Below are 27,945 nucleotides of genomic sequence, written 5' to 3' on the forward strand. Positions count from 1 at the left end.
TTTCCTCAGAAAAAAATGGGACGGATAGAGGCGAACCCCAGCTAGTATTATGTGGTATAATAAAGGAAACCGGCTCGGGGTAGCAAAGAGGACAGCATCACACAGAGACAGGAATCGAGCTGGACTTCTCTAAATGGAATTTTGACTTTTTTTCTAGGTTGGAGGGTGGTGTAGGGAGCGGGTGAGGGAACAGCAAGAGGGGAGGAACTTGTCCTCAGCAGGGGCTGCACATAGGGCTGCGAGAGGCCAGGGCTGGACGAGCTGTGTCGGCGCGCTGCGGGCGCTGCGGAGGGGGCGGGCCCCAGTGCCTCAGTTTCCCTGGTAGCCGTGCTCGGAGCGTAGCCCCTCAGACGTCGCAAGGCGAGAAGGGCCGGGCCGGCCGCCAGGGGGCGCGAGCGCGGGACGGGAGCCCAGGAGGTGGGCGCGCTGGGAGCGGATCGTGGTGTTCCCCGGGCCCCGCGGACCGCGCGGGCAGAGGCGGAAGCCTCGGCGGGAGGCGGGGCGGCGCGCTGAGTCACACGGGATCGACCCGCCCGCCGCTTCCAGGGGCGGAGGTGACAGCGGGCCGGGGACGGGCGGCTGCAACTGCCCGCCGCGCCTAGAGACCGCCGAGCGGCGAAAAGCAGGTCAGGGGCTGGGCCGGGCCGGAGTCGGGCCGGAGTCGGGCCGGAGCCGGGCGGGGGCCGGGCGGAGAGCGGGGACCGCGGTCCGGGGTCGCGGTCCGGGGCCGCGGGAGGAGGGGACACGCACCGCGGGGGACGCGCCGCCTCGCGCGGCTGGGCCTGCCTCGGCCACTTCCCCGCGGCGGCGCTGCGCTCGGTGGGCCGGGAGCCCGCAAGGGACAGTGGGGCGCCGCGGCCCCCCTTGCACTCCTGGAATTCACGGCCGGGTCGGGCCCTGCGAGTCCCCGGGAGTTGGAGGGGCGGTCAGAACGATGCGGACGCGGGCTTTTCAAGCGGTGTTAAGCCCAGGGCGCTTTCACTGCACCTCCCTGCCACTCCAGCAATGAGGCGGAATTTTGAGAGCTGGAAAAAGAATTCAGCATTCGTTCAGCCCCCTTATTTTACAGATGCTCAAAGCCTCACGGCATAGGAGTCCGTAATTCTGTGTCAGGGAGACAGGGACAGGTGGCTTCCGAAACAAGGGTTAAACCTGTTCAGGTGGAGATGCAGCTTTGGTGATGGTGGAGTTTTGCAGAAACCCGCGGACACCGCGTTCCTGCTGCAGGCACAGATGTCCACCGGGCAATCAGTGTCTCAAAGGGTGGTGATGCTGTCACTTGAATAAAGGAATATTGAGGTACTAAACAGGCCGGGGCCTGATGCAGATAAGAGATATAGACTTAAATTTTAAGTGCAAAAACAACTTTAAATGCAATCTTATTCTTTGCTGGCTGTCTCATTTGTACTGTAATGAAGGGTAAATATTTTTGGCACTCACTTATTCTGGAATATTGGTAACTTGTCTTTAGGCTTGTTTTATAGTAATTCTTTTACATTAATATGAAGATCTTGTATCAAAACACTTTTCATAAGTAATGATGCTGTAGTATGTGGCAGGCGAGTGGTAACACTAATATTTAGCGTTTGAGCATAGTCTAGCTCTGCTTGTTTACATAGCTGAGTTAAAGGGATGAGCAGGACTGATTAATCTGTAGTAGTTTCTGCAAGACTGAAGTACTTGACAGCATTCGGGCATCATTTTTCAGTTGGTGCTGCGTTTATTACTCTCACAGCATGAATACAATCACGGTGATCAGCAAGTTTATCCATTGCCCATTTTTCTCTAAAATATTGAATTAAAGGATCTCTAAGGGCCTCTTCTGTCTCCACAGTTCTCCGATTTTACATGTTAACTTGAAACACGTCACTCATTGTGACAACAAAAATGTTTTAAGGAAAGTTTTTTTAGAATTCAGCATAATGGGGCATAGCGAATCTTCAAATTCATTATTTTCAGCTCTCTCAGTCACTTTATCAGGATTGGAGTAAAATAACTGAAAAGTGACTTTTTCAAATTGCAGATACTTCCGTGTGAAATTCACTTAAATTCACAGACTGCAATGGAGTGAGTTGTGGAGGGTGGAGAGTAGCTCAAGTCTGGCTTGGGAATGGGGTCTGTGCAGTGCCACTGATAACTTTTGCAACAAGCCAGGAACATTCTGACTCAGAATGTAATAAGTTGACTTTTATACAGTGTTCATATTGTGTATTTTTTGGCTGAGATAATCTTCATAAATGATCTGTTTAAATAAGTACCAGTTATTTATTTGTCTTGCAGCCCCAAAGCAGTGCATTTCCTTCCTCTACTTTCCAGCAATCTCTGCCTCTTTTCTGGCTCCTTTCTTCTCTGAGTGCCCACCTTATCCGAAGAGACCATTTTCACATTTCTTCTTCATCCACGTTACAATTCAGAGCCTCCTTGATAACAAGATAAGTCATGATTCTTGAATCATCCTTTAAGATCTCCTAAAAATTAAGGATAAATATTTACTTTTAGAACACAGACTCTTTGAGGCTTTGGTTCTGAAAAAAGGCTAAGTGGACCATGTTTCAGTTTCTGTCTTTTCTGTGCTTGCAGACTGCAGTATAGGAAGCCTCCAGGGCCAGTAAACGCTTTTACCTCCACTTTAGAAGGAAATCCTTTCTGCACAATGCATAGCGGAGCTTCAATTTCTTTATTACTCCCAGCCCTCCACTTTTCAGTGTTGGGCTAAACATAACTTTTTTCAAATGATAAAAACAATTAAAATAGAATGCAAATAAGGCTTGCATACCTATTGCCAGGTGTAAAATTTGGCTTTTTTTTTTTTTTTTTTGAGAGAGAGTCTCACTCTGTTGCCCAGGCTGAAGTGCAGTGGCATGACCTTGGCTCACTGCAAACTCCGCCTCCTGGGTTCAAGCGATTCTCCTGCCTTAGCCTCCTGAGTGGCTGGAATTACAGGCATGCATCACCATACCTGGCTAATTTTTTGTATTTTAGTGGGTGGGTGGGGTCTCACCAGGCTGGTCTTGAACCTCTGACTTCAGGTGATCCACCCACCTTAGGCTCCCAGAGTGCTGGGATTACAGGCGTGAGCCACTGTGCTCAGCTTTTGGCTTATTTTCTAGGTTTAGTGTTATGCTGTTTCTAGAGTCAGCTAATGGATTACCTACAACATGTATTATTACGAGATTATCTCCTGTGAAATTCTCGAATGTGCTTGATCATCTGCCAAAACATCCTTAGAATTCATTCAGAATACTTCTGGAAAGTTTTGCAACACCAATTCAATTAGTATGAAATAGTTTCTTATTATACTCACTCTGGAAAACATCTGAATAAGCTATTCAAGATTGGTTAACTTAGTCTTGTTGGTCAGAAGTTAATTATGAGATATTAGTCTCTTGCCTGGAAAGGCAGAAAGTTCTTAAGTAGCAGCAGTAAAATGAGATCACAGAGCAGCTCTTTAATGAAAAAACTGTTAAACAAACCAAGGTGTTACCTTTTAGTTATGTACTTTGTCCTCCCTGCTATGAAAGGCAGCTGTGGGAGGTAAAATAGACATGGAGTAGCTAAAGTGTATTATTTCATTTTTAGATTTCTAGATCTTCTGATTGATGGATGGAACCGCTAAGAACTGAACCAGCACTTGAAGGCAGATAGGGCATTGTGCAGGGAGTCTAAAGGCATGAGTTTTGGTCCTTACTTGTTCATTCACTGAACACATTCTCATTGAGCACCTGTGTGTGCCGGGAGGTGGAACACCTGTATGTGCCGGGAGTGGGGGCACCTGTGTGTGCTGGGAGGGAGAACACCTGTGTGTGCCGGGAGTGGGGGACATTTGTGTGTGCTAGGGGTGGGGACTAGTTTGGATAAAACAGACTAAGCTCTCGTGGAATAGAAACGTTCTAATAGGGTAGAGACAGACAAATATGTGAATGGATGGGTCAGAGGATCATAATGCTATAGAGAACTTTAGAGTCAGTAGGAGAGTGTAAGTGAGAGAGAGAGTGTGTGTGTGTGTTTGGGTGTCTGGTAGGGGATTTACTTTTTTTGTTTTTTTTTTTTGAGACGGAGTCTTACTCTGTTGCCCACAGGCTTGAGTGCAAAGGTGTGATCTCAGCTCACTGCAACCTCTGCCTCCTGGGTTCAAGCGATTCTCCTGCCTCAGCCTCCCAAGTAGCTGGGATTACAGCACCCACCACTATGCCCAGCTAATTTTTGTATTTTTAGTAGAGATGGGGTTTCACCATGTTGATCAGTTGGTCATGCTGGTCTCAAACTCTCGACCTCAGGTGAGCCACTTGCCTTGGCCTCCCAAAGTGCTGGATTTTACTTTTTATAATGGCTTCCTCCTCAGTGTAAAGGCCAAAATCCTTACAATGACCTACATTGACTTGGCTTCCCCACTCCCACCACTTCTCATCTGCTGCCACCTCCCCACCACCCACATCCATACTGACCAGCCACCATAACCTTGCCACCCCTCACATGCTAAGCAGGCTCCTGCACCAGGGTTAGTTAGAGGGGTCAGATAAAGCCTCTACTGAGATAACTTTTTTTTTTTTTTTTTTTTGAGACAGGGTCTTTCTCTGTCACCAGGCTGGAGTGCTGTGATGTGATCACAGCCCGCTGCAGCCTCAACCTCCCGGTCTCAAGCAATCCTCCCATCTCAGCCTCCCAAGTAGCTAGTAGCTGAGACTACAGGCATGTATCACAATGACCGGCCATTGTTTGTATTTTTAATAAAGACGGGGTTTCACCATGTTGCCCAGGCTGGTCTGGAACTCCTGGCCTCAAGTGGTCCACCCACCTTGGCCTCCCGAAGTGCTGGGACTACAGGCATGAGCCACCGCACCTGGCCTAACTCGTGATCTGAGACTGGAAGTAATGAGGGACTGAGCAGGTTCCAAACCCTGGTGCAGGAGCCTGCTTGGCATGTGAGGGGTCGCAAGGTCATGGTGGCTGGTCAGTATGGATGTGGGTGTCAGGGAGGTGGCAGCAGATGAGAAGTGGTGGGAGTGGGGAGGGCACTTCAGTGTAGGTCATTGTAAGGATTTTGGCCTTTACACTGAATGAGGAGGAAGCCATTAGAGAGTTTTGAAAAGTGAAGTCGATGATGACTTATGTTTTATAAGGATCACTCTGGCTACTGAGTTGAGAATAGACAGGAGGAGGACAAGGGCTGAATCAGGGAGACCTTTTCAAGCTAGAGCTGTGTGACTCACACCATATTTCTTCCCTGATTCTTTCCTCATCTGTAAAATAAGTGGGCCTCCTCTAGCTCAATAATTTTAAGATTTCAAGTAGGGCATTGTATTTCTACAGGGAGGCAAGAGGATTGCGTAGAAAGAGATTCTGAAAGTAAATCGTTTCAGATGACCTGAAAACTTGACACCAACCTGCCTTTAGCTGAATCATCCCAAATCAAGAGGTAATCAGGTCTTTTTCAGTCAGGTTGTCAGGCCATCAGAACAAAACCACTGTTTCGTAAATATTCTCTGCTGATCCCTTTTGTACTTTGCTGATCCCTGAATTTTCCCTTCCTGATTGAAAAAGGATGAAAAGCTGTTACTCATCAACAGAACTGGCAACCAGAGTAGCTTTTGTTGTTTGGAAAATTGGGAACTTTGGGGAAGGAAACGGTTCTAATTTTGTGTTTATCATAGGTCATTTGAGTTTTTCTTTTACAACACGCAAGGAGTCTAAAAGATTGGTTTCATTTTAGAATTCCCTTGTCCCAGTCACCTCCTGCCTCACAGGTGTTCATTCTAATGCATTTCACGTTTCCTTTTGTTTACATAGGAACTTGCAAAGTGGGAATGTTTGTTTTATGTATGTGTTTTAATTGACAATGCTTTAATTCGTTTTCCTTCTTTTTTCTCTACGTGGTGTTGTTTGTTTCCTTGTGCCCCTCTCCCTGCTCCGTTGCCCAGGCTGGAGCGCAGTGGCATGATCTGGCTCACCGCAACCTCCCCCTCCCAGGTTCAAGCCATTCTCCTGCCTCAGCCTCTTGAGTAGCTGGGATAACAGGCACGTGCCACCATGCACAGCTAATTTTTTTGTATTTTTGTAGAGATGGGGTTTCACCATGTTGACCAGGCTGGTCTCAAACTCCTGACCTCAGGTGATCTGCCTGCCTCGGCTTCCCAAAGTGCTGGGATTACAGGCGTGAACCACCATGCCAGGTTTCTAAGTGTTTTTAAGATCCATCTATGTTATGTGTCTGTCCAATTCTCTGCTTTGCAGTGCTGTGTTGTATCCCATGCTGTGTGCATCCATTGGTTTTTCCTTATCTGCTCTCTGTGTAGTGAATGGATACTCAAGTAGTTTCTGCTTCCTAACACCACAAATATTGCTGCAGTGAACATCTTCCTACATGTCCACTTACAAACTTGTATAATATTTCTGTGGAATTGCTGGATTATAGAATTGCAGGGACTGAATTTGATGAAATAGTGCCAGATGCCAGTGGCTGCCCCAGTCTCTGTGCCTCTGGAAGTATTAATATTTGAGAACTCCTGTATCCTCATGTCCCACCAACACTCACTTCTTTCCAGCTCTCCATCTTTTTAAATCTCATTAGCACAAAGTGATAGCTTGTCATTTTAATTTATATTTCTTTGACGACTAGTGATTTTGAATATCTCTTGGACAGATAGCTTCCTTTGTAAATTGCTTACTCATGTTTTTGGCATTTTCTGGTGGAGTTGATAACTATTTTGTTGTTGCCGTTGACTTGCAGAAGTGATTTTTATAATACAGATGTTTATTCTCTGTTATGTTTAGACTTTGCAGATGTCTTCTCATTTGATCATCTTGTCATTTGGTTATCAAATCTTCCCATTTAGTTGTCATTTTGTCTTTGCCATCCTTTGATTAAGAAATACTTCTAATTTTGATGTAATCAAACAGATAAATTCTTTGACTTGTGGTTTATGTTTTTGGAGTTTTGTTTAAGGAACTTTTCCTGATCCCTAGGTCATGTCTGTGATCTCTCTAGGGCCCACATATTCATGTGTTAGATAGGAATTCAGCCCTATTTTTCTCCATTTAATAACCTAGTTTTTCGAATAGCATCTCAACAAAATTCATGCTTTCCTTTATTAAATTGTGATATCTCTTTCTCATTTATGGTTGCCATGAATACACTTTTCTAGCTCTAAGCCTTTTTGTTCCATTAGTCTGTCAGTTCTTGCTTCATTTTTTTTATTGCTCTGATTTTATTACAGTGACTTTGTAGTATGTCTTAATGACTGGCACAGCAAGCCATTCATTTAAAGTTTATTTAGCTCTTCCTGGACCAAAATTTATTTTTCCCATCTAAAATTTGAAATAAGTTTGCCAGGCTACCCAAACATTATATATATTATATATACATATATTAACCTCCTGAAGTACTTGGATTGCAGGCACAAGCCACTGTGCCTGGCCAAAAAATTATATTTTTGAGGAATTTTTATTGGAGTTTATTGAGTTTATAAATTATTTGGGGGAGGGTTGAGGGTTGACATCTTTTTTTTTTGAGACAAAGTCTCACTCTGTCGCCCGGGCTGGAGTTCAGTGGCATGATCTCAACTCACTGCAACCTCCGTCTCCTGGGTTCAAGCAATTCTGCCTCAGCCTCTGGAGTAGCTGGGACTACAGGCCTGTGCCATCACGCATGGCTAATTTTTGTATTTTTAGTAGAGACGAGGTTTCACCATATTGGCCAGGCTGGTCTTGAACTCCGGACCTTGTGATCCTCCCACCTTGGCCTCTCAAAGTGCTGGCATTACAGGCATGAGCCACCCTGCCCAGCCTTTTTTTTTTTTTTTTTTTTTTAAGACAAGTTCTCCCTCTGTTGTCCAGGCTGGAGTGCCAGTGGTGCAATCATAGGTCACTGCAGCCACCGCACCCAGCTAAACATTTTTATAAGTTTTTTGTCTTTTTTTTTTTTAATAGAGACAACAAGATCTCCCTTTGTTGCCCTGGCTGGTCTCCAACTCCTGGCCTTAAGTGGTCTTCCCACTTCAAAATGTGCTGGGATTATAGGTGTGAGCTACTGAAATAGTAACTCATTCCATCCAAGAGCATGTAATGTGTCTTTCCATTTATTCAGCTCATTTTTCATGACATTTTTATAATTTTGGAAATAATTTAACAGAAGAATTCTAAGGATATGTTTTCTTTGTATGCTTTTTCCCCTGGCCCCTTTAAGTTAATTGTAGACACCGTGTCCCTTTAATGTCTAAATACATGCTTCATCAGTTCATTTTTCAGTTCTTTATTAGAGCTTTAAACTTTTCTTCTTAAAGGCCTATAAGGTACTGGGCATGCTGGATCATGCCTGTAATCCCAGCACTTTGGGAGGCTGAGGCGGGTGGATCACCTGAGGTCAGGAGTTCCAGACCAGCCTGGCCATCATAGTGAAACCCTGTCTCTACCAAAAATATAAAAAATAAGCTGGTGTGGTGGCACACGCCTGTAATCACAGCTACTCGGGAAGCTGAGGCAGGAGAATCGCTTGAACCCGAGAGGTGAAGGTTGCTATGAGCTGAGATCATGCCACTGCACTCCAGCCTGGGCAACAAGAGGGAAACTCCGTCTCAAAAAAAAAAAAAAAGAATGAATCTAAAGATTTCCTATTTCATGTAATGTTTGTTTTAGGTTTTGTATGTAACTTTTATCAAGTTTTAAGGTATTACCCTCAACCCTAGTTTACTGAGAGTTTTCGCCATAAATAGGTGTTAAGTCTTACCAAATACTTTTTCAAGATCTGTCCTTGAGGAAATAAGATGGCATCAGGAAGGCTGTGTACCAAAATCCTAACCCTATGTTGACTTTGTTTCAAGCAGAAGATATTTATGAACCCTGCGTATTTATGGTAAACATCCCAAGATTCCAGTACAAGTTTATTTCACCGTTAGGTCAGCATTTTCCTCCTGGCATTAAGAGTCAGAATTTAAATAGCTGATGTGAAGAACGAGAGAAAGAGCCATATTCAAGATAACTTTTGTTGTCAGCATGATTGTAAATATAAGATATGTAAAATTATAGTTTCCTTACTCTGTGGATCAGTCTTTACTCCAGGCATAAATCTTACTAAATTATATCTCAAGAGGTGGCTCAGTGGTAGAGCCGTAGATAACTGTTCAGCAACCCTAACTGCTAGAGTGTTGGGCAGTGAATTCTCATGGCCAGCTCTTCTCTCTCTTTCTTTTCTTTCTTTTTAGACTAGCCATTTTTTCCTAATTGTAGAAATTATACCTCTTTTTGTAGAACATTTGTAAAATATAGAAAAGCAAATCTATAATCTTGCCTTTTTGCACCAACCTCTGTTAAAATATTGCTTATTTCTCTGTCTCTGTTTTTTTTAGGGGTTGGGGTGGGGGAGGAAGCATGTTGTGAAGGAGGAGAGGGCACTTAAAATTGCACTATATAATTTTGTGTCACCCCTCCTTTTTCAGGGCTAGATCATTAACTCTGGTTCATTTTGCTTTGATTGGCCCTCTGGGGGAAAAATCAATAGAAAACTTATAATTAACTTGTAGCAGTGGGGTGATAGCTTGCTCCTCTCTTGGAACAGGTTATGCCTGAGGGAGCCTCTGTGCACAAACAGCCCAGAGTCATTGTCAGAACTTGGAGCAATCTTAGCCATAAGCTCAACAGACGAAAAACTAGCTTAACAGTGTGAGGGGAGAAGTACTTTTGATGTCTCTTGCTTCTGTTCAGTCCCCTAAGTTGTCACCTTCCTTATCTACACCACACTTGCTTTCATCTTTCAGAAAATAAGTAGAATGGAGAAAATAGTCATTTATTTTCTTTTGACTTTGAAATAAAACCCAGCACAGGCTGGGTGTAGTGGTTCACACTTGTAATCCCAGCATTTTGGGAGGCCAAAGCAGGCAGATCACTTGAGCTCAGGAGTTCGACACCAGCCTGGCCAACATGGTGAAACCCCATCTCTACCAAAAAATGCAAAAACTAGCTGGGTATGGTGGCATGTACCTGTAGTTCCACCTACTTGGGAGGCTGAGGTGGGAGAATTGCTTGAATCCTGGAGGTGGAGGTTGCAGTGAGCTGTGCTTGCAACACTGCACTCCAGCCTGGGCAACAGAGTGAGACCCTCCCTGTCTCAAAAAAAAAAAAAAAGATAAAACTTCATCATAATTGCTTTGTTCCCCTAATCACTTTTTGCTAGTGTGGAAGTGACAAAATTCATAGGTTAACATCCCTATGACGAGGAGATTCAGGTCTACCTGCCTTTCATCCTCACTGTTCATCCCCCTCCTTTTTTTCTTTCTTTCTTTCTTTTTTTTTTTTTTTTTTTGAGATAGGGTCTTGCTCTGTTGCCCAGGCTGGAGTGCAGTGGTGCAATCTCGGCTCACTGCAACCTCTGTCTCCCAGATTCAAGCAATTATCCTGCCTCAGCCTTCTGAGTAACTGGGATTATAGGCATGTGCCACCATGCCTGGCTAATTTTTGTGTTTTTAGTAGAGACAGAGTTTCACCATGTTGCCCAAGCTGGTCTCAAACTCCTGACCTCGTGATCCACCCTCCTCAGCCTCCCAAAGTGTTAGGAATACAGGCATGAGCCACCGTGCCCAGCCCTTTTTTTTTTCAGTGTCCTTTGGTGTTGAAACTGAAACTCCCCATTCCTGTACCCTGCTCTGGTTTTTTTTTTTTTTTTTCTCTGTAACAGGTGTGACTTTCTAAAAATGTGATGGTCGGCCTTCCCCATTTCTCGAGGAAAAAATTCTTCAAGGGCAAGAATCTTTATTTTGTTCCCTGTTTATAACCCAAGCCCACCTCGAACAGTGTCTGGTACCTGGCGTGGCCTCAACAGATGAATACATGAGATGAATCAACCAGTAAGGAGGTCACACTGTGATCCAGAGAAGAGCCATCTAAGGGAGGGGTGAGAGAAGAAAGCTCTCTTAGCTTCCTTTCAATGCATAGGTTCTGCAGGCTAGTAGAATCCCCATTTCTTCATTGTTGTTGCAAGTGAAACCGTCCACCTAGACACAGAGCTAATTTCTCTGCATCTGTTCTAGCCCCTCCTGCAGAGCCTGCATTTTCCCGAAAGTAGCATGTGAATGTTTGTGTTGCTGACAAACACATGGGCTGGGAGAGAATAATCAGCGCTGACATTCTAGCCGTGGGTCTGGGCCCAGCGTGCATTCTGCATTGTTTTCATGAGGTGATTCTCTTAGGATAAATGAGCCTGCCCCATCAGCAGAAAATGTTGCAATGGATGTGCCGAGTTATGCTTACCTCCCCAGCCTCACACCCCAGGTCCCCCTGCTTTCTAGTTGGTTCTTTCCTCCCCTCCCCGGAAATGTGGAAACTTTTTAGCTTTTCTGTCATTTCTGAACAGTAAGTATTCTAATCTGGTTCAGAATTGTCATGATGAACGGTTTTGCCTTGCATACCTGGTTGCTGTATTCTAGAACAAGGCCTCAAATTATATTAATAGCACTATAGAGGATGCTAAAAAAGAAAGCTGCCACAAATATACCATAATGCTGTCCTTGAGGCCAGTGTCACATACCTAGTCTATCCTGTAGAGGCCATTGCTTGGCTTATATTCCTGAAATACTGCTTTCATTTATTATTCTACTGCCTGACACTTACCAGTGCCCACCACCTCCCCCAGTAAATTTTAAACTCTGCTGCCTGCCTGGCCCTCAAGTCTGGTGTAAATCCACTTATATAAAGTAGTCCCCGCTTATCCACAGGGGATGCGTTCCAAGACTTCCAGTAAATGCCTGAAACTGTGGATAGCACCAACCCTATATATACTATGTATACACGCATACCTGTGATCAAGTTTAATTTATAAATCAGGTGCAATAAGAGATTAACAATAATAATAACAAAATAAAATACTTATAACACTATATTGTAATAAAAACTATGTGAATGTGGTCTCTCGTGCTTGCTATCAAAATATCTTAGTATTGTACTCACCTATTTTCAGACCACAGTTGACCATGGGTAACTGAAACTGTGGAAAGTGAAAGCATGGATAAGATGGGGACTACTGTGTGTAACAACAATAATGTAAAAACAGCAACTCATATTTTAGCTAGTTACCATACTACATGCATTCTCATTTAATTGTAAAATGATTTTATGAGGAAGGTGCTGTTAGAATCTTCATTTTATAGATGGAGAAACTAAGGTACAGATTGTAAGAAACTTGCTCTAGAGTTATACCACTGTTAAATGATAGAACTAGAATTCAAACTCGTGTCTGTTTCCCTCCAAAGCCTATGCTCTTAACCGTCTTGCCATAGTGGGCCCCAGGTAAGCGAGTGCCTGAAGACAGTGAGTGACTTGTACAGTCCGGCAGTTACTGAGGTTGTCCTTTTTCAGAGTATGCGAGACTAACTCACCAGCACTCGGTTAGCTGTGGAGGGAAGGGAGGATTTTGTCTGCAGCTGGAATTGCTCAGGGAGCCCCTCTCTGGATTATTTTGCACTGACAGCTGCAGACAGAAACCACGTGGCACTTCAGAAAGGAAAAAGCTCTGAAACTATCCATCCAGGTAGCTTTCTTTGACTTTTCAATCCTTTTCATAATAACGTATTTAAAATGTACAAAAATGAATAAAGAGTAATACACCCGATGTCCATATATCCAGCACTCAATATCTGGAAAGCTGACTTGGTTTCTATATTCCACCTCCATTGCTGTTTTACAGACCTTCTGGTTCTAGTGACTTAAAGAAAAATAGGATTCCCTTTTATTTACATATGACAACAATACCATTATTGCTACCCCTCAAAACAGCAGTAATTCCTTAATATAATCAAGCCTAGTCAGTGTTCACAATTTCCCCTTCATTTCATTTTTTTCTTAAACAACTGACTTGTTTGAATCAGGATTCAAGAAAAGTACCCATGTTTTATTTAGTTAAAGTGTTGCTTTTTTTTTGCTTTGTTTTTTTTGAGACCGAGTCTTACTCTGTTGCCCAAGCTGGAGTGCAGTGGCGTGATCTTGGCTCACTGCAACCTTCACCTCCTGGGCTCAGCGATTCTCCCGCCTCAGCCTCCTGAGTAGATTACAGGTGGGTGCCACCACACCTAGCTAATTTTTTTTGTATTTTAGTAGAGGCAGGGTTTCACCATGTTGCCCAGGGTAGTTTTGAAATCCTGAGCTCAGGCGATCTGCCTGCCTTGGCATCTCAAAGTGCTGGGATTACAGGCATGAGCTACTGCGCCCAGCCATTAATGTGTTTCTGAAGTGGCTTTTAATTTGTGGTTTTCCTTTTTTATTTTAATTTTATTTATTTATTTATTTATTTATTTATTTATTTATTTATTTATTTAGAGTCTCACTCTGTCACCCAGGCTAGATTCCATTCACAATCTCAGTTCACTGCAGCCTTTGCCTCCTGGGTTCAAGTGGTTCTTGCGTTCCACCCTCCCAAGTAGCTGGAATTACAGGTGTGAGCCACCATGCCTGGAATAGATATGTGGTTTTGCTGTGTTGCCCAGGCTGGTCTCGAACTCCTGAGCTCAAGTGGTCTATCTGCCTCAGCCTTCCAAAGTGCTGGGATTACAGGCATGAGCCACCACACCTGTCTCCTTTTTTAAATTTGAATTTTTTGCTTGCAATTTATTTGTTGAAGAAACTGGTCATATATTCTCTGGAGTTTCCCACATTCTGCATTTTTTAAGGGTGTCTGATATAACTTTGCTGTTGTCTCTGTAGTAACTTACCCTTTAATCTGTTGGTCACTGCAGGAGGTTCCAAGTTATTCAGGCCTCCATAAATAGAAGAGATTCACTGGCCCACGTAGTTTGGTCTGGCCCAAAGGTCATTTCTGAGGAGTGTTTCAAAATGTTCCATGTGTCAGGGAATGACATTATCAACAGCAGACCATCTCTAGTCTAAAACATTCTGCCTCAGAAGGAATTTTACAACTGCTACATGGAAAGGCATTTTCATGTTCCCTAGAGTTAGGGGAGAAAATCGTGAAGAGAATAAGTACCCTGGTTTTCTTCTTTTAGACAGTGCTTGTTGCTTTAAGGATTTCTGGGGCTCAGTGCCAGAAACTCCTTGGGATATTATTGTCTTACAGTTTAGATCTGCTTATCAGGAAACGTCTGAGAATCCCTAGAGGGTCAGGGAAGAGGAGGATGAGTTTACATTAAAACCAGACTTTGTTAGTGCCTGCTAAGAGTCCCGTATTCTTGAGCAGCTATATGGGGTGTGGAACATGACACTCATGTTTTTCAAACCCATAGTTTTAATTACTTGTTCTTTTTGCTACTAGTGTCCAGATGTTGTTCAGTGATTACAGTAAATATCTGGACTGCTATAGACATGAAATCCAGTTTTGTTTTATTTTTCTTTTAGTTTTGCTGCCTTGACCTGCTGCTAGTCAGCTGTGATAGTTCTGCAGAGTAGTGAGCCAGTATTAAAGTGAAAAGAATGAAAATTGTTGATGTTTGCAGCTGTGTTTGGATTTATTTAGTGATTTGAAGGGAATAAGAATAAAGTACCTCAATGTCAATACTTTAATTTAAAGTCGAATGGTTAATAAGACAAAATCTAAAGTAGAAAGACATTGAATAAGTTTATTAACTCTAAGCCTACTAATACTTTTATTAGTATTTTACTGGTTGGTTATTTTAAGTAAGGGTTTTGCTTTGATTAAAGACATTGATAACAATAAGTTATGAAAATCTTTTGGGCTGAATTTTTTTTTTTTTTAAATGGAATCTCGCTTTGTCACCCAGGCTGAAGTGCAGTAGTGCGATCTCAGCTCACTGCAACCTCTGCCTCCTGGGTTCAAGTGACCCTCCTGCCTCAGCCTCCTGAGTAGCTGGGATTACAGGTGGGTGGCACCACGCCTGGCCAATTTTTTATTTTAAGTAGAGACAGGGTTTCACCATGTTGGCCAGGCTGGTCTCAAACTTCTGACCTCAGGTGATCCACCTGCCTCAGTCTTCCAAAGTTCTGGGGTTACAGGCGTGAGCCACTGCGCCCAGGCTTTGGGTTGAACTTTATTAGTATGTTCAGCCTTTATTCTTGTAACCTATAGGTGGGATTCAGGCTTGGCCAATATTCTGTTCTTGTGACTCCAAATGTTTAAAAATTAAAATATAATTATAATTCACAGTAAGTGTTAATCAGAGGTGATTTGCTTGTTTACTGATTGTTTTTCCTGCAGTGATCAGTTAACAGTAAAAATAGCACTTCATGTTCATAAGTAGCAGTAATGCGTACAGGAGAGAATGTATTTGAAAAGCAGTCTGTAAATGTAATTGTACTGTAATAATGTGTCCACATGGCCTTGCAGAGAACTGCCCATTGTAGATTGATGCCCACTGTGCCTGACATGTGGCAGCACTTAGGTGACTCCACTGTCCCTTCTGGAAGACAGATGTGCTTATTATTGTGGTGACAGTCACTGGCCCCAAAAGACAAAGGTATTCAGATAGTGTTTATATAGTTGCTTTCCAGATTCAAATTTTCACATTCTTGCAGAATAGTCTGTTTCTCTGTGTGCTCACTTTTATTTCTGTCCATCGTAAGACACAGATACTCCAAGTCACATATCTGCAACTGCTCTGGCCCACCAGTACTTCAAATCTCACCCCATGAAATGCCCCCAACAAGCCTGTTTGGTTATGACTTAAAAAAATTGGATGTCTTTTTCCTAGATTCCCCTGCCGGTATTTTGTGAGGCTAGAGCTGTATATGGTAGGTAGAGAGTGTCAAGAAATAAGGTAAAAACTTGTGTGCAGGGACTAGCTCATGACAAGCTTTGTATGATCTAAAAACAATTTTTAGACACTTTCTACAAGTGATGGATGGGAGAGCTTTTGAGGAACTTCAAGCAGTGAAAATGTTTAAGATTTCGGTTTTGGCCAGGTGCCGTGACTCATGTCTGTAATCCCAGCACTTCAGGAGGCTAAGGTGGGTGGATAGTTTGAGCCCAGGAAGAAACCAGCCTGGGCAACATGGGGAAACCCATCTCTACAAAAAATAGAAAAATTAGCTGAGTGTGGTGGTGCACGTCTGTCGTCCCAGCTACTTGGGGGACTGAGATGGGAGGATTGCTTGAGCCTGGGAGGTCGAGGCTGCAGTGAGCTGTGATCACACCAGTGCACTCCAGCCTGGGCAACAGAGTGAGACTGTCTCCAAAAAAAGTTTGTTTTCAGGCTAGGCACAGTGGTGTATGCCCAGCTACTGGGAGTCTAAGGTGGTAGGATCACTTGAGTAGGAGTTTGAGTCCGGCCTGGGCAACACAGCAAGACCCTATCTCTTAAAAAAAATAATTTTTTTTTTTTTTTTTTTTGAGATGGAATTTGCTCTGTTGCCAGGTTGGAGCACAGTGATGTGATCTCAACCTCACTGCAACCTCTGCCTCCTGGGTTCAGGCAATTATCCTGCCTCAGCCTCCTGAGTAACTGGGACAACAGGCATGGGCCACCATGCCCAGCTAATATTTGTATTTTTAGTAGAGATGAGGTTTCACCATATTGGCCAGGATGGTCTTGATCTCCTGACCTCGTGATCTGCCCACCTCGGCCTCCCAAAGTGCTGAGATTACAGGTGTGAGTCACTGCACTTGGCCAAAATTTGTTTTTTAAAGAAGATAATCCTAGTTGGATGTGATAAATAGGACAAAGGCAGATAAGACTGGTAGGTAGCCATTTAGGAAGCTATTGCAAGAGCCCCAAAGAAAAGATGGTCAGAGTCATAGCTTAATGTGTTTAAAGGATTTAACAGTAATGCCAGTGTTTTTCCTAGAAGTACAGGATATGTTTTAGAAGAGTCAGTAAATTAATTTCATAGCCCTCTTCTGTCCCTGGAAGGCATTTGGCAAAGGCTTTCTTGGACCCATATGCAGGGATCTCGTTTATAAACTGCTGCCAAATCCTTGTGGGTCTGCTGTGAAGACACAGCTCATTTAGAGCTCAGAGTAGAGGGGCATGTCAATTGCTTTTGTCCACGTGACCAGTAACCACAGAGTCACATTACTACTCCTTCCTCTCAAGAAGACCGCAGCAGTTTTGAGAAGCTGGCCCCGCCCAGAGCCTGCTGCCTCATCCCTCTTATTTATGTTCCCCTCAGCCTGGGTGATGATGGTCGTCATCGTCATCACCCGCCATCGTCATCATTACTGTTCTCGTTGCTGACATTTACTGAGTATTGTACCTACCATTTGCCAGGAAATATATTAAATGTTTTTACCTACATTATCAAATTTAATCCTTATACACCCTCCGAAGTAAATTACTGTTATTATCTTCCATTACGTACGAGGAAACTAAGGTTCAGAGGGGTTTAAGTAACTTGCCCAAGGTCACATAGCTTGACAAATGGCAGAGTCAGAAATTGAAACTAAATTCTTTCTCACCGGAGTCTGGGCTCTTTAACTGTTACATAGTTATTACTTAATACAATTTAGTAGCAAATATGACTTCTGTTTTCAAATTTGCTCTTTTATGTAGCATCACCCACCCAGTGAAAGTTCACTTAATCAAACACTGTGTTTGTTACCTACCCTCCATGCCCATCCTATAACGGGCATAACACCCAAATTAAAAATATCTATTAAAACATGAAGTGTAGGAAAAACTTTGTAGGGGAGGGGAGGTGGGTGTGGGTGGCCAAATAGGGAAGCTATTCAAATTTCTTTTCTTTTTTTTTGAGGCAGAGTCTTGCTCTATTGCCCAGGCTGGAGTGCAGTGGCGTGATCTCGGCTCACTGCAACCTTCATCTTCCGGGTTCAGGTGATTCTCCTGCCTCAGCCCCCTGAGTAGCTGGGATTACAGGCGCCCGCCACCATGCCTGGCTAACTTTTTTGTATCTTTAGTAGAGACAGGGTTTCACCATGTTGGCCAGGCTGGTCTCAAACTCCTGACCTTGTGATCCACCCGCCTCGACCTCCCAGAGTGCTGGGATTACAGGCGTGAGCCACCGCGCCTGGCCTAAATTTCTAGCTTTTTTCAAGGCAGAGTATTCATGTATGCCTTCTCTTTTTTTCCTGCCTTCACTGCTACCTCTGCCTCCCGCGTTCAAGCGATTCTCCTGTCTCAGCCTCCCAAGTAGCTGGGATTACAAGCATGTGCCACCATACCTGCCTGATTTTTTGCATTTTAGTAGAGATAGGGTTTCTCCATGTTGGTCAGGCTGGTCTCAAACTCCCGACCTCAGGTGATCCACCTGCCTCGACCTCCCAAAGTGCTGGGATTACAGGCACCCAGCTACCTTCACTATTTTTTTTTTTGAGGGCCTATTGCTCCCCTCAAGGAAAGAGAGGCCACAGTAAGGCCCATCTGAGGTCCTGAGGTCTTTTCTTTCTCTCCTCATTACGAAAGTTACACGGGTGAAGCCAAGTGCAACTACACAGAGATGAGAGAGGCCCTTCACTACTTTTTTAGGCGAGAGAGGCCATTCACTACTTTTTTAAAGACAAGGTCTTGCTCTGTTGCCCAGGCTGGAATGCAGTGGCACGATCACAGCTCACTGCAGCCTCAAATCTCCCAGGCTCAAGTGATCCTCCCACCTCAGCTTCTCAATTAGTTAGGACTATAGGCATGCACCACCACGCCTACGTAATTTTTAATAAATTTTTGTAGTAACAGTCTCACTGTTGCCCAGGCTGGTCTTGAACTCCTGGCCTCAAATGATCCAACCCCCTTGGCCGCCCAAAATGCTGGGATTACAGGTATAAGCCAACACGCCTGGCCTGCCTTCTCTATTTTGTGTGAAGTATAGAGATTTCTGAAAGAAGAGAAACACTTTTAAAAGCTGAGATATAACTCACATGCCATACCTTTTCAAAATATACAATTCAGTGGTTTTCAGTATATCCACAAAGTTGTACACCCATTCACCACTAATTCCAGAGCATTTTCATTGCCCCCAAAAGAAACCTCATACCCAGTAGCAGTCAGTCCTCATTTTCCATTCCTGAGACATTCATTTTTAAACATATTAAATACCAAAATACATCCCAATGCTATGAAAAAGGTTTTGAGTGTCTATCTACAATTCCCCTCTCTTTAATACAGGTAATAGTGATAGCTTACACTTGTGTAATGCTTGCTATTTGTGAGGTACTATTTTTAGTGCTTTACATATACTAATTTCATTACAACCCTATGAGCAGGTTTTATTTTTATTTTTATGTTGACTCAGGGTCTTGCTCTGTCACCCAGAGTAGATGGTGTAATCACAGCTCACTGCAGCCTTGACGTCATGGGCTCAAGTCATCCTCCCACCTCAGCCTCCTGACTAGCTGGGGCTACAGTTGCATGCTACTATGTCCAGCTAATTTTTGTATTTTTTGTAGAGACCAGGTTTCACCATGTTGCCCAGGCTGGTCTTGAACTCCTAGATTCAAGCAATCCACCTGCGTCAGCCTCCCAGAGTGCTGGGATTACAGGTGTGAGCTACCTTACCCAGCTGGGTTCTGTTATTAAACCCATTTTACAGATAAGAAAATTAAGACACAGAGAAGTTAAGTAACTTGCTCCAAAGAAGCAAGTAAGTAATTAAGAAATTGTTCTAATAAAAAGTTTAGTAATTGCTTTAATAAGGGATGAAGCTGGCATGTAGATTTAGGCAATCTGGCTCTATAGTCTGTGCTCTTAACTATTACTTTTCTTGGAGACAGTATCTTGCTTGTCACCTAGGCTGGAGTGCAGTGGTGCAATCTCAGCTCACTATAGCCTCAACATCCTGTACTGTACTATATTCAAGCAGTCCTCCCACTTTAGCCTCCCAAGTAGGTGGGACAATAGGCACATGCCATCACGCCTGCCCAATTTTTGCATTTTTTTGTGTAGAGATGGGGTCTCATTATATTGCCCAGGCTGGTCTTGAACTCCTAAGCTCAAGCTATGTGCCTCTCTCGGCCTCCCAAAGTGGTGAGATTACAGGCATGTGCCACTGCTCCCAGCTTAACTATCACGTACACTTTAAGCTGATTATATTTCTATTTTAAAATGATGTGAAGACCTTGAAAACATTGTGCTAAGAAGCCAATCACAAAAGACCGTATATTGTGTGATTCCATCTATGTGAAATGTCCAAAATAGGCAAATTTATATATAGAGAAAGTAAATTAGTGTTTGCCTAGGGCTGGAGAGGAGAGGGGATGTTGGGGGGAAATGGGAAGTGACTGCTAGTGAGTATAAAATTTCTCAGGCCGGGCGTGGTGGCTCACGCCTGTAATCCCAACACTTTGGGAAGCCGAGGTGGCAGATCATGAGGTCAGGGGTTCGATACCAACCTGGTCAACATAGTGAAACCCCATCTCTACTAAAAATATAAAAATTACCTGGGCTTGGTGGTGCATGACTGTAGTCCCAGTTACTCAGGAGGCTGAGGCAGGAGAATTGCTTGAACCTGGGAGGTAGAGGTTGCAGTGAGCTGAGATTGCGCCACGGCACTCCAGCTTGGGCAACAGAGTGAGACTTCATCTCAAAAAAAAATATATATATGAGGTGTTGAAATTCTAAAATTGATAGTGATAATGGTCACACAACTCTGAATATGCTAAAAACTCATTGTATACTTTAAGTAGGTGAATTGTATAGTATGTTAATTATGTCTCAATAAACCTATTTTTAAAAAACGATAGGAAGAGAAACAATCAGAATAATGGTATTCCTTAGAATATCTTCGTCTTCATCTGGAAAAAGATATATTTATATACACACACTTTCTTTTCCTCTCTTTTTTTTTCTTTTATTTGGGATGTTTAGTCATTTACAACCAATCCTATTTTTTTTTTTCAAGACAGGGTCTAGCTCTGTTGCTCAGGCTGGAGTGCAGTGGCGCAATCTCAGCTCACTGCAGCCTCTGCCTCCTGGGCGGAAGCCATCCTCCCACCTCAGCCTCCCGAGTAGCTGGGACTACAGTTGCATGCCACCATGCCCAGCTAAATTTTGTATTTTCAATAGAGATGAGTTTTACCATGTTGCCCAGACTAGTCTCAAACTTCTGAGCTCAAGTCATCTGCCTGCCTTAGCCTTCCAATGTGCTGGGGTTACAGGCATGAGCCACCATGCCTAGCTAGCCAATCCTAATTGTAACCATTATACCTGCCTACAAAAAAATAATCTTCAGGTGCTGCTAATTGCCCAAAAAACAAAACCCAACCTTCCTAACCTGGAAATAAGTCCTGTGAGATCTCATGTACCTCTGTGGGAAAGAATAGTGTGATCTCTGGGAATGTGAATGCATGTTTTGATGTATAAGTTAAAGTAGTTCAGTATGTTAAATTATTCATCCTGCAATAATGGAGGGCTTTACTTTGTATCAGGCAGCTCTAGGTGCTTGATTGACATCAGTGAATAAATAGACAAAAAGAATCCCTGCCCTGTAGGACATATAGGAAACAGGGATGGATCCGAAAGATAATAGCTCAGATGATAAGAGTTAAGTGTAGGTTTAACAGAAGAGTAGGGTGGTAGCAGTTTAGCTGATCTAAGCTAGACCAGGTTGAATCCTGTAGTCTTCCATTTAGGTTCAAGTCTGTTTTTTCTTTTCTTTTCTTTTTTTTTTTTTTTGAGACAGAGTTTTGCTCTTGTTGCCCAGGCTGGAGTGCAATGTCATGATCTTGGCTCACTGCAACCTCTGCCTCCCAGGTTCAAGTGATTCTTCTGCTTCAGCCTCCCAAATAGCTGGGAACACAGGTGCCTGCCACCATGTCCGGCTAATTTTTGTATTTTTAGTAGAGATGGGGTTTCACCATATGCCAGGCTGGTCTCGAACTCCTGACCGCAGGTGATCCACCTGCCTCAGCCTCTCAAAGTGCTGGGATTACAGGCATGAGCCACTGCACCTGGCCTCAAGTCTGTTTTTCCTTGTCTTCATTTTGGGGCCTAGACTAAAGAGCCAGGAGCTTTCAGGGCATGCTCTTCTAATGACAGATTACAGGAGCACCAGAGGACAGGCCAAACCAGAAAATAATGGCGGAAAACCTGTGCTTATGCCATCTCCACTGCACTCCAGGTCCTACCAAAATGTGACAGGGAAGCATACTCTGCCCATAGTGGGAGGCACTGCACAATTATACAGTAAAGGGTATGGATATGTAATTCTATATTTGTATACTATTAATGATATACATAATGCCATACATTATTATACACATACAACTACACATCTTGTAAGGATGTATAATTCATATAAGAGAGTGAAGATTATTGAATAGCAGTTCAGTCTACTAGAGTATATATTATAAGGATGAGAGCTGAAAAAAGTTTGAAAATAGAAGTGAACAGACATGAGTATAGAAAGGGCTAAAAGTTGGCCAGGTGCAGTGGCTCACACCTGTAATCTCAGCACTTTGGGAGGCTGAGGTGGATAAATCACTTGAGGTCAGGAGTTTGAGACCAGCCTGGACATGGTAAAACCCATCTCTACTAAAAATACAAAAATTAGTTGGGCGTGCTGGCTCATGCTTGTGATCCCAGCTCCTTGGAAGTCTAAGGCAGGAGAGTCACTTGAACCCAGGAGGCAGAGGTTGCAGTGAGCCCAGATCGAACCACTGCACTCCAGCCTGGGTGACAGAGCAAGACTCCATCTCAAAAAAAAAAAAAGTTGTCAGGCATGTCAAGATGTTGCTAGAGGGCCAGGCCTGGCCCACTTTGGGAGGCTGAAGTGGACAGATCACCTGAGGTCAGGAGTTTGACACCAGCCTGACCAACATGGAGAAACCCCATCTCTACTAAAAATACCAAATTAGCCAGGTGTGGTGGTGCATGCCTGTAATCCCAGCTACTCGGGAGGCTGAGGCAGGAGAATTGCTTGAACCCAAGAGGCGAAGGTTGCAGTGAGCCAAGATTGTGCCATTGCACTCCAGCCCGGGCAACAAGAATGAAACTCCGTCTCAAAAACAAAAACATATTGCTAGAGGAGTGGGCACAAATTGTGAATTATGGTGCTCAAATGATTCAGTGATCTTTGTCTTGTTTCACTGTTGCTGGTATGAACTCTATTTTATAACACTATGGTATAAAAACATTAGATATTTACTTATCTAAATCTTATTTTACCTATTCCAAGCTCCCCACTACCTGGCTATTGGAAAATTTAATTTTAGGCATCATTGGAGCCCTTCTTCCTTTCCTGTACCCAGTGGGCCAGGCACGAACAGTGCAAGACTAACCTTTATATACAAATCTGACAAGGACATTTAAAGAAAAGAGAGTTATAGACTAATAACCCTTGAGAGCATAGGTTTAAAAATCTTTAACAAAAAAGTACCAAATTGAAAATTGCAGTCTATAAAGAGGATAATACATCATAATCAAGTAGAATTTATCCCAGGAATGCAAGGTTGGTTTAACATTGAAAATCAATGTAACTTATGATATCAGAATAAAGGGGAAAAATGGTCATCTCATTGGATACAAGAAAAGCATTTGATAAAATTCAACAGCTATTCATGATTTTTTTCTAAGCAAAACAAAACACTGCAGAACTGGAGTGAAGTCATGAACTGTGTACCCTGCCTCTGAGCAGGAATCCCAATGATCAGACATGCTAGCTGCCTAGATGGCCCCGCAAAAGAGTCTGTGGAGTCTCTAGGACATAGTTAATTAATTGACCTGTGACTGTATGCATTTGCTAATTGTTAGGAAGTTAGTAGTCCAGTTTATGTCAACTACCACATGCTACTGTCTCTGTAACAATTTTGTAGTATTATTAAAATATCCTCGTTGCTCTCTATCATAGCAGTCTATAATATAAATCTCCCCCCTGTTTCTTTCTCCCTTCTTTTTTTTTTTTCTGAGATGGAGTCTTACTCTGTTGCCTAGGCAGGAGTGCAGCGGCATGATCTCAGCTCACTGCAACCTCCACCTCTCCCAGGTTCAAGTGATTCTCCTGCCTCAGCCTCCCAAGTAGCTGGGACTACAGGCGCACACCAGCATGCCCAGATGATTTTTGTATTTTTAGTAGAGACAGGGTTTTGCTATGTTGGCCAGGCTGGTCTGGAACTCCTTACCTCAGGTGATCCACCCACCTTGACCTCCCAAAGTGCTGAGATTACAGGTGTGAGCCACTGCACCTAGCCTCTCCCTTCATCTTATCCCAGTTACTATTTGTAATGTTTTACTCCCAGATTCAAGGGTTTTCGTGTGAATATATTATTTTCTTTTTCTTATGTATTTATTTTAGAGATGGGATCTCACTATGTTGCCCAGGCTGGTCTCAAACTCCTAGCCTCAGGTGATCCTCTTGCCTCGGCCTCCCAGAATGCTGAGATTATAAGCTTGAGCCACACTGCCTGGCCTTATTTTCTTTACATATTGTATTATTGCCCCCTATCTCCTGCCAGAGATTTTTTTTACGTGAAGTGAACCTTCCTATTTTGAATTTTGGGATGAGTTCTAACATGCCTCAAGAGTAATAGACTGTTTTTGCTTTCTTGTATTACAATTTCAGCCCCACTTTGTTGCTCATACTCTGGGCCTTGGTGTACTGTATGGATATCCTAACCTCTGAGTATTGTTTCAAGCGTACTTGCAGTTTACTTTCCTTTTTCTTCATCAGATATTATCCTGCATATTGTCCTGCCTTGCAGCTTTATATCTGGGGCTTTGTACTTTTTCTTTTCTCTTTTTCAAAATTCAGCTTAAAGTAATTGGACTCATTTTGGCACATTTCTCAACAAATAAATTCTTCCTTGCTTATGTGAGGGGCAGCTGTCCTTTACCAGAACATATCATTATATATATATAGTTAGTCCCTGAGCTAAATTTTTTTTTTTTTGGAGATGGAGTCTCACTGTGTTGCCCAGGCTGGACCTGAACTCCTGGCCTCAAGTGATCCTCCCACCTTGGCCTCCCAAAGAGCTGGAATTACAGGCACACACCACCATGCCTGGCTAAGAACTAAAATTTTAAATCAGAACTTTAATAAATTAACGTAGGTCAAGATTTTTCATGAAATAACATTAGCTTTACTCATGAACATTCCCATTTACTTTCTTGAATTGATAAGAAAGATGTGTATCCTCTGTGTCTTAGAGAGGGAAAAAAGTCTTGAACATCTAGGACATTGAAAGGCCAGGTGTAGTGGCTCACACCTATAATTCCAACACTTTGGGAGGCCGAGGCTGGTGGATTGCTTGAGCTCAGGTGTTTGAGACCAGCCTGGCCAACGTGTCAGAACCCCTCTCTACGAGAAATATAAAAATTAGCAAGACATGGTGGTGCTTGCCTGTGGTCCCAGCTATGTGGGAGGCTGAGGCAGGAGGATCACTTGAGCGCAGGAAGCAGAGGTTACAGTGAGCTGAGATTGCGCCGCTGTACTCCAGACTTCATTTTCTGACACCTCTACTTTCATGCAAAGGGAAGAAATTATTCATTTAGTCTTTGTATTGTCTTGTATGAGCTCTTGTATTATCAAGGAGAAGAGAAATGTGCAGTTGCTTTTAAGGTTAGATATTCCTACTCATTGCTGGGACTTGAGATTTTTTAAATGGATTCTCATTCCCAAAAGGTAGTGTTTTCTGGAGAGTTCAGTTGCAAGACATAAGGATGCTCATGGAAGTGTATTCTTTTGAAGGAACCTCCACTGAACAGCCCTACAGAAAGGGAATCCCTTTCCCAGCTCTTCCCAGGTAGGCACTCTCCTCTGGGTGGCTGAGTGATACTCTGACTCAAAAATAAAAGGGACATTGAATTCTTTTGATATCGTCTAAAGAATCAAGTACAATTAGAAAAAGGAAAAAGAACCATTTGTTGGGTTTGCTGTGTTGTCGCATGCTGTGTTGTCTGATAGTTCATCTTGAAACTATCAGAAGATTCCATAGATGCATTTTCTTTTCAAGTATAGTGGCTGTAGCTTCTGTAAAAGGCAAGTGATACTGCAATTTTTGTTGATGTTTGTGTAAAGCTGCTAGTCCCTGGTTTTCCATGGTGCTCAAACGTTGGTACTCCTTAAAATGATCTAAAATCACCCCTGCTAATGATCTTAGTTATTTTTAACTCCAATTGGACAGTTTGTTTCCTCCCAGTTTTTCTTCCTCAGAATCTTCAGTTTTCTGAATTCCTTTACTGATTCTTTCTTCCAAATATTAAGAATATTTTATACCTTAAAATAGGTTGAGCCAGGCACAGTGGCTCATGCTTGTGATTCCAGCACTTTGAGAGGCTGAGGCTGGAGGATAGCTTGAACTCATCAGTTCAAGACCAGCCTGGGCAACATGGCAAAATCCTGTCTGTACAAAAAAATTTTTTTTTTAATTAATTAGCTGGGTGCAGTGGCACATGCCTCTAGGTCCAACTACTTGTGAGACTAAGGTGGGAGGATCACTTTAGCCTGGGAGGTCAAGGCTGCAGCGAGCCATGATCATCACTGCACTCCAGGCTGGGCAACAGAGTGAAAACCTATGTCAAAAAAAAAAAAAAATAGGTTGAAGGGTAGAGAAATTCCTCATGTCTTTTTAAATCTTCTGTAGCAGAAACACAAGATTGTGCTTGAAACAGATAAGAAAAAGAAACAAGATGTTTGCCTTGCAGATCTTGCTAACATTTGTCCTCACAACTTGGAACACTGGGTTAATACATTTTCTTAGTGTCTTCTGGAAACTGTCTTAAAAGCTACCTGTTTTTACATGTTTGTTGTGTTCCCGGTTATCTATAGCCACACCCTAAAGTTTCACTTTATAGTTTCACCTTAAGCTGCACTTCTGCAACTGCTATCATGTGTATTACATCTACAGCATAGTGGAGCTGTTCATTTTAATATGTTGCTCAGCTACTTAGCTCAGACATGTCCAATATGTTTAGTGATGAGTCAGTGGTTCTTAAATTTCCACCCATAATTGATATTCATGCATGATTTAAGAAATGTGAATCTGAGAGGATACTTAGGAACTCCTAGGTTAACCCATTTGAAAATATTTATTGAATGTAAATTTCCTCAAACTTTGTAGGTCCTGAGATATTAATCTTCAAACCTCCCTCCACTAGTGCAGTTTCATTAAAAAGACAAAACTGTTATAGAGATATATAAGCAATTTTTTAAAAAAGAACTAAAAAGGGAAGGAAAACAGTCTAATATGGGTGGTGTAGAAGCTGTAAATTAGTTCAAACTATTGTACTGTGAGAGTCAATCCTGAAGCTTTCTTATTTTAAATTCTGTTTTGCGTAAAACAAAAAATTTTTATAAAAGTGTTTGGGTGGTTTAGACAAGGATTGCTCAGTTTAAATCCTGAGAAAGACTGAGGCGGCCTTCCATGATTGGTGGAAACTCTGACATGTATCCTGTTCCATCTGGAGCTGTTGCCTTCCAACTTGGGACAAGTTTGAAATCAGCAAAGTGTTGCAATATAAATTGTTTCAGGCAGAGTATGACAGCAGATTCCTTTACTTTCCTACCCTAGTTCTCTGATCAGCTCACCTAAGCCAGAGCAGGGTTTTCATTTCCAGTTCAACATTCCAGTTCAACATTCTGTAACCTGTGGAACCAGAGTCTGTGTGGTGAGTCAGTGCCACAGTCCTGGGGACACGCAGGGTAGGAGGCTGCTGTTGACAAAGAGCAGATGGCCCAGGCTTTGCTCCTCAGCCATGTGGGAATGCTGTGGCCAAGAGGGGTCCTGCTTTTCCCTCATCTGCTGCTAGTTCTCTGAGAACCTGGCTGTGACTGCTGACCTTCTGTCCAGAGTGAATTCCAGTGACATAAACCATAGGAGGAAGTGCTGTTTTCCTTGCTTCTCTCATTTCCTTCCTTCCTGAAGCAGATTTAGACTTCATTTTCTGACACCTCTCACCCTTTCATGCAAAGGGAAGAAATCATTCATTTACCCTTCATATTGTCTTGTAAGAGCTCTTGTATTGTCAAGGATAAGAGAAATGTGCAGTTGCTTTTAAGGATAGATATTCCTTCTCCTTGCTGGGACTTGAGACTTTTTAAATGGATTCTTGTTCCCAAAAGGTAATGTTTTCTGGAAAGTTCAGTTCCATGACATAAGGATGCTCATGGAAGCAT

The 27,945-nt window shown here is 43.0% G+C and overlaps 1 protein-coding gene and 1 non-coding gene across 2 annotated transcripts in view; one reads left to right on the top strand and one right to left on the bottom strand.

Annotated features, from left to right (window-relative positions):
* Window positions 1-516: 516 nt before the first annotated feature.
* DNMBP (dynamin binding protein) overlaps window positions 517-27,945 on the top strand; it is a 135,824-nt gene continuing 108,395 nt past the window's right edge. Inside the window, exon 1 of the mRNA XM_021672947.2 lies at window positions 517-626. The gene's annotated coding sequence lies outside the window, so the exon portion shown is untranslated. The remainder of the gene's footprint in view (window positions 627-27,945) is intronic.
* LOC135274075 (small nucleolar RNA SNORA64/SNORA10 family) lies at window positions 18,222-18,352 on the bottom strand. The gene has a single exon (XR_010341886.1). It is a non-coding gene; the product is annotated as a small nucleolar RNA SNORA64/SNORA10 family (small nucleolar RNA).

Source organism: Aotus nancymaae, unplaced genomic scaffold (genome assembly GCF_030222135.1).
Source record: "Aotus nancymaae isolate 86718 unplaced genomic scaffold, 86718_ANA_hifiasm-v0.15.2.pri h1tg000010l, whole genome shotgun sequence".
In the NCBI taxonomy this organism is placed as follows: Eukaryota; Metazoa; Chordata; class Mammalia; order Primates; family Aotidae; genus Aotus; species Aotus nancymaae.